Here is a 7,302-nt window from a genome sequence, read left to right on the forward strand (position 1 = left end):
CCAAGTGTGGGTGCATAAATCTGAAGGATCAATAGAGAAAATACAATAACCCATCCTTGGGATTATTGCTTGGCAATAAGTACTTCCCTGAACATTTTTCATTATGAAGACTGAGATTTATCATTGATTTCTCTGCCAAAACATGTAATGCAGGTGAACTTTGTGGCGTGTTTGCGTTAATGTGGACATCCTGGCTGGATTTAGTGTGGGCTAAGTCTATCTGTGACAGGCAGCAGGTGCTGTATATCACTTAGACGGGGAGATAACACTAGCTAAAGACAGTTGGGTTTAGTGCTGTTTGTAGATAAGGCCATAGAAGCTAACTTTAGCATCTGACATGAGATGAGAAAAGCTGTGATTGCAGGTGGCTTTGGCACATTGGCCGTGGAGATGGGAGTGATTTCTAAAACAAATCCTTTCTGGACATATGTCAGCTTTAGACTGGAGGTAAAATGTTGGAAAAACACTTATATTTGGCAATTTGCTCAAGTCCTCCCCCAAACAGCAATTGTAATAGCTTATCCTGGCTTAGTAACTAGGGTCAGGAGGTCTGCTGAGCTTTGGATTACTGTACTTGTTGAAGTTGTATGCATGGTATTTTTTGTTAGGTAGTTGATACCTTTCTAAAACCCGATTTTAACTGTGCATTTATTTGAAGAACACGTGCAATGCAAGTGACATACATGTTTCATTATGGAATTTTATTACCTGCAGATAATATTCATTTTAATGAAGAGGGCGAAGTTGTTAGGAGCCAAATCTTTGGGTGGGTTGTTAGCAAAGACTTTCTTGGGATCACCAGAAACTCTGTTTCTCCGTTTTCACTGTGCGCGGCACAATGGCAAAATCACAAGCACTCCAGAGCAGGTTGTTTCTTCTGAAACAAACCCCAAATTCTCCAGTGCAAAACTGATCCTCACATCTTGTGTGTCCTTTGGCCTTGGATACTAGAGATTACTACAGTGCTTGTAAGTCACCAGGATATGGCCAGAGACCCAGTTCATATCACCAAATGTTAGTTAGACTGTTTCAGAAGTCTTCAGAGGCTGATGCTTGCTTTCTGTTCAGGTTTGGGGTCCACGGTGAAAGTCCAGCTTGAATCTAAACAGGACTTCCAAAAAGTGCACTAAAAGAAATGCAGCGCCGCCCAAGGAGACTACCCTGAAGTTTAAATCTTTGATTTTTATGGGTGGACTTCTACACCTCACTGTAATGTGTTATGTTTTATCTTTCAAACCCAGCAGTGTTTTTTTTTTTTTATCATGCTGTAATTGTGTAATAGGTAGCAGTAATTGAAACTGTATTGGTACCACGTGTGAACAGAAAGCACACCAAACAACAGAATCCAGGATTTAGCAAATGACCAGTTGAAAGACAGCCATTATCAGGGACGACATGGTCTTGACTCAGGTCCTGTTTTAATGTTGTTAGAGTTAGTTTGTGTGCAAATCCTGCTTTTTTTTCCCCCCAAAGTGGGATGTGATAGACTGCAGGACAGTTCAATGTTTCCTGGCTGCACGGAAACAAAAGGGCACCTCTGCTATTCTCAGCTCTAAGTCTCTGTCGGCTCTCTGTTTGTCTGATGTCTGGCTGTCACGGCAGAAGTGGAAGACTCTGCCAACACCCTTCAGCCTCACAGCCACCTCCACCTACTAAACTATGTGTTCTACTTACAGGAAGATGTCATCTCATGCACTAATGACATGATTTAGCCTCGTGGATATGAGCGTTTGTGCGTGTCGTAAAAATTGCTTTGATGTCTCCCTCTCGTTTTCAGCGCTATAGGAGTTCATCCGGAGTTTTATTCCTCTACAAGTTTGTTTTTCCTGTGTCGAATCTTATGTGATGGTTTGGCACAAAAAGCGCTCTCTGAGCAATGCATCATCCCTTTAGAAGCTGAACGCTGTGCCAGGCAAGCTAAGTGTTTTGCTGCAGGCCATGAAGGCAAGAAACTTCTTTTTTTTTTGCTTGGTGAAATGAGCAAACCCAAAAGACACAGCATCAATTATTCACCCTCCCTCCTCCAGTCTGACATTCTGATTACGACTGGAGGTGGTTACAGGGTATCAGCAAGGTTGCAGAGTAGTCATGACAGGGGTTCAAACTCTAATATGTTTGCTGCCAAGAAATATGGGTCCGTATGATGCGTTAGCTGCCCGCAGGGCATCAGAATGAATGGTAATAATTCATCCTGAGAGAATGCAACCTATTTTTTGAGCCATTTCCCTTGACGTAAAGACAAGGAAATTACTAGTCTCCCTATTTGGTAAAGACATTAATGGTAATTTTGTTTCCCTACTTAAATTAGACGGTGCTGGACTGATTACTGGGTGAAGCTGGATCTGGTTTGTGCACTTACTGTAAAGAACAGACAAACATACAGTGATAGACAAAAAGGGACACAGATACTGATACTTGAAAGAGGGTGTTGGCGTTCTTTTGGTTTGATTACAGTTGAGGAGGTTTGTCATTGTCTGCCAAAATACTCTCTGTCTGCCAAAACAAGCAGCACAAAACTCCCGAGGGCTGGGCTTGGAAAGACACCAGTTACTGTGTATCTGTGCTTTTGGGCAAACCCAACAGAGTCATCTTTGTTTTGTTGGTGCGCAACATAAAAATACCATTGTACGGTAGTCACAGCGTTGCCGAGGTCTTTGTGTAACGCCAGAATATGATCCGGTGCAACAGCTGTTTATGAAAGGCGGAGAGTGAGCTCACTGTGCAGCCAAGGTGGTGTTGATTGAGTTATATAAAATCTATTTGCAGCCATCAGTGACAATAGCAGCCTCGGGCAACGGTTGAGCTCATCTACCATCCTGCTGCGCACAGAATCATATTTTTTTATTTTTTTGTTCCAAAGCTGGGCGAAACGGATCAACTTCCTGATGGCAAAACGGTAGAGCAGCGGGATCAGTCGGCTGCAAGTCTCTCCTTTGGTGTGGAAGTTGAACTGAAGTGTCGGTAGTCTTGGCAGTCCTGCAAAGAGAGAGGGGTGTGCTGTGAAAACTGGCATGTTGACGCTTTCATGCCACTGTCACGCTGTTCACAAGGTGCCCCGGAGGAGTGTCACAACGCATTCTTCTCACTTAGTAGAGCATGTCCCTGTCACACTCCGGGTTGCGGTAGTCAGACGGCATTCCTCTCCTGCCATCTGTCTCTGGTATTATAGTAGCATGCAGTAGTTATTCAGATTGCCTTGCTTTTATAAGACGTGCTGCTATGTGCTTAACTATGTCACGCTGAAGTCTGAATGCTGGATGTATGGGACTAATTAAGGGCAAATTCGTGTGGCCAAAACATGCTTCATTACTGCACTAAATATTTGCGCAGGAAAATGCAAGTAACCTGGAATCTTCCGCATTTAAAACGCATCACAGGTCACATGAGTTCACTTCTGCAACTCTCAAACGGTTAATGGGTCTTGTTGACACTGAGGCGACAGTAACAAGCTGCAGCCCTCCTTGCCCAAGTTAAAGTACTAGAATGCACAAAGAGGAACTCCTTATATAGTCGTTTATGTGTCAAACGACTACCCAACAGTCTTCCCCAAACTGGCACTGGTCGGTGTGACAGCGTTATTAGTACATTTGTCATGTTGTGGTTTCCTAACCAGCTCCCCTCCCCAACCCCCACCCTCCTGCCTTCCAACAGTCTGAAGATGTCGAGAAGGCACCACATGGTATGCTGCACACAGCACATGGTTTTGGTTACAACAGGCTGTATCCTAGTTCCCCCACCCCCGAGCCTGTTTGCACAGCGCCTTCAAGGCCAAATCACGAGCACAAACAGGGTGAAAAGTACGAAAATCCTGCAAATTTTTACGCTGGGTTTTAAAATGCGGTCACACAAATGTGGTTCTCGTGCATCTTCAGATGCTTGCAAGCTCATGTGATTGCTGTTATGTGACTCACAGGAAGTGGGTAAAGGTGAGATTCAATTACCACACTATCATTATTTTCTGAATATAGCATGCTCTGATGATAATAGATAAATGAAAATGAAACCGATATAGACAAGTGTTCATTTTATGCCATGCAGACTACCAAGGAACTGCACTGCAGTTTGCATGAGGCCGGTGTAGGCTTCACTTCGTTTCACTTGTAAAGGCATGGAGTTATTTTTATTTATGGTGCAATCCCTCACCGTGCAAATAAATTTGTTTTGTTGGGTGTGTTACAACTGCTGCAGCAGAATATTGGTTAGCTCCATACAGCCGAGATGAAAGTGAAGCATATATACAGCACCTAATTGCAATCAGGACTTAAAAGGCTGCAGCTCGGAGGAGATGGCGGAATATATGATGTGATGAGTGCATAAATCAGAGATAGAGAAAATGCATTATGCATAGTTCAGATAAAATGGACGTCATTTGTCTGCTTTCATTTGGAGTCCGAGCACTCGAGGCAATTTGACTGCAGTGTTTTTTCTCTTCAAAAGAGCTCCATTAGTTATTGGCAGAATAGCTGAGGACCGATAAAACACACTGACGTCCACCTTTACACCATGCTTTCTTGCCTCCACCACCCCATTACATTTCGGGGAACACTTCCTATTTCCGCACGAGCGCGGGTGTCTTCTGTGAGGCTTTTGGTCTTTAAAGTGAGCATTTGGGACTGTGAGCAAAGCGTTGAAAGGCTTTTTGGAAGGGAAAAAATACAATTTGATGTGTCACCTTGGAGATGGCAGTTGACAGCTGTTCCATGCACAAGCTGGGCTTAATTGGCGGGGAAATTAGCCTGACCTTGACTGTGGCGGCGGCGGCCGATGAGCTGCCGCTGCCTGCCACTTGAAATGACATTGTTGTAATTTTTGACAGCAGCGAGCAAACACTCTGAGCATTAATTATATGGAGGAATGTGGCTCGGCGCAACAGACGCACAATGAATACTTATGTAAGCTGTCGCTCCAGTCTCCATGGTAACCCGCAGCATTATAACACATGCCTCCTCCGATCTTCTCCCCTGAAGTGGGCTGTTTCCATGGAAACCAGGCAGCCGCCTTTGATGATGGCTCTCATGAAATGACACCCGCTGATAGCGCCGGCTCCTCCGAGTCTCCGAGATGGAGGATGGATGGGTGGGTGGGTGGGTGGGTGGACGGGTGGTGGTGGAGGTTGCAGAGAAAAATATTACGGACAAAGAGAAAGACAGCCATTTCCCACAGAAACTGAATCATGTAACTGCATCTTTTTTCCCGGCTGGAGTGGTTTACCTGGCGCCAAAAGCAGGCAGTGACAGGAACATCGTGAACCAGATGAGGCGTAGCAGAAACGGCTCACAGCCACATCGGCCTGGCTGGCATGCTTCGCATCTCTCGCGTTGATTCATGTGTCATGAAAAAAGTGTCATCGAATTTTTTTGTGTGCCTTGACTGCACAAGTAGCCTGAGAGAAATTTTAAAGTGAGAGAGAGCTTCATGCACCCCTATCTGCTGCACTCTTTTATCTACTTCTTCAAACAGATAAGTGTCAAAGAGTCTGAACACTTCCCTCCTTTGCTTTGCATTCAGGACTCATGCACTGCAATCATGTGGCGCCAGCGACATGACCTGTAGTTTTAGTTTTAGTTTAAGCCCCGTGTGTGTCAGCTTCTTGACCCTCCTTTCATATCGGAGCCCGTATCATGTGTAAGATCCTGTTGCGTCAGGAGCAAACTGTCTTGTGGTTAGAAGCAACTGTTATTCATCTGCGTTGTGCAACATCCTCCAATAACCAGATACCGTTCTTGCCAGTCCTAACTGAAATTGGCTCTGCCTCCTGTTAGCTGTGCAGCATGGGTTTTAGTAGGTGCAGTCTGGGTGTCGGTAGGCACATTTAACCTGAATGTGCCTCGCCTGTCTGTGGGCTGGATGGAGAAAATAGCTTTGGCAACGACAAGCAGATCAAAGTGATCAGACGAGTAATCCCCCATGAGTCAGAAGGGAAGCAGCTGAGGGGGGAAGGGCGGTGTATATGCGTGTGCACGGGGAAGGCCAGGGCAGCTTTTTCTGCATTTTATTTCATCACTCTCCCTTATTCACACAGATAAACACAAACACTCATATACCCATCGCGTCTATGTGCTCAAACGCACAAGGTCCGCCTCCAGTGTTTCAATTTGAGCTTCCTGTAAGGTGACTTTGATGTTAAAGGGTAGTTTCATTTTGACTGTCTCAGAAAATAACCTACTGAAGACTGTAATTTCCCCTTGTGAGGAAAGCCAGCTGTGGCACATTCAGCAACTACATACACCCTTCAGACGCATATCTAATAGCACCAGTGGCCTTATGTTTGTGAAACTGAGATGCATCACTCTCACAAGGCAAATGATTTAACCGCAGTGACACAGACACTACCAGTTTGTGGTGACGTGTCATGATGAGGATCGTGTGTACAGCCCGGAGAGAGAATGAAGGCAAAAAAAAAAGAAAGGGAAAATGCACGAAAACAAAGCCGACGATGTAAGAACGAGGACATCGAGCCGCTGAGGCAAAAGATGTGATTAAAGCTCAGCTGCGGATCTTGACCGCACACTCGTTATTCAGTCCGGCTTTCATTAAGGGCGTCTGGTGGAAGGCTGCACACGGCTCTGCCCTCTCCACTGATATGTCACTGATATTTAAGATGTCTGGCTTCTCCGGCGCTGAAATGATTATAAAGTTGTGAAGTTTTAATAGTGAGGCTGAGACACTTTCTAATGATTAAAAAAAAAAGGAAGCTTCCTGTGAGCCCTCTTTTATGCCTTTGTGTCTGGATTAGCTGGTAATGGAGAAATGTCATTAGCCAGTCGACTCACTGGGAATTTCACAGAGTGTGTATGTGTGCGTCTGTGTGTGTGTGAATGTGTGATTTCAGGTCTCAGCATTTTGTGGTAAGTGTTTTGATGCTCAGTATGACTCACATTTCCCTCAGTATATTGCGCTCAGTGGGTGTACTTGCCTTCCCTCAGCAACAGCTAGTCAGACAGTGAGGGCGGTTTAAAACACAGGTGCAAGTGAAAGTATTATCCAGGCAGTAGCAGAACCAGTCAGGGTAGGATGATGTTTGCTGGGGCTTTGTGCCAAAGAGGAAGTTATTCTGCTCTCAAAGCATGGGTTGTGAAAATACAGTATACTCGCACAGATGGCCACGATGAGTCACGTCACAAGGCTTCCTCCTTTTCTGCTGGATAATCCTCATCAATTAGCTCCATTGTCAGCTGGCTTTTCACACTAGTGAAATTGATGCCTGAATGCTCGACAGCCGAGAATCTGGGCCTCTTTTCCCTTTAAACGGTGACTCACCCGTCGGGGAAGAAAAATCTTTTATTGTTGGAGCTTTTTCTC

This window comes from Astatotilapia calliptera, chromosome 13 (genome assembly GCF_964374335.1).
Source record: "Astatotilapia calliptera chromosome 13, fAstCal68.1, whole genome shotgun sequence".
Lineage (NCBI taxonomy): Eukaryota > Metazoa > Chordata > Actinopteri > Cichliformes > Cichlidae > Astatotilapia > Astatotilapia calliptera.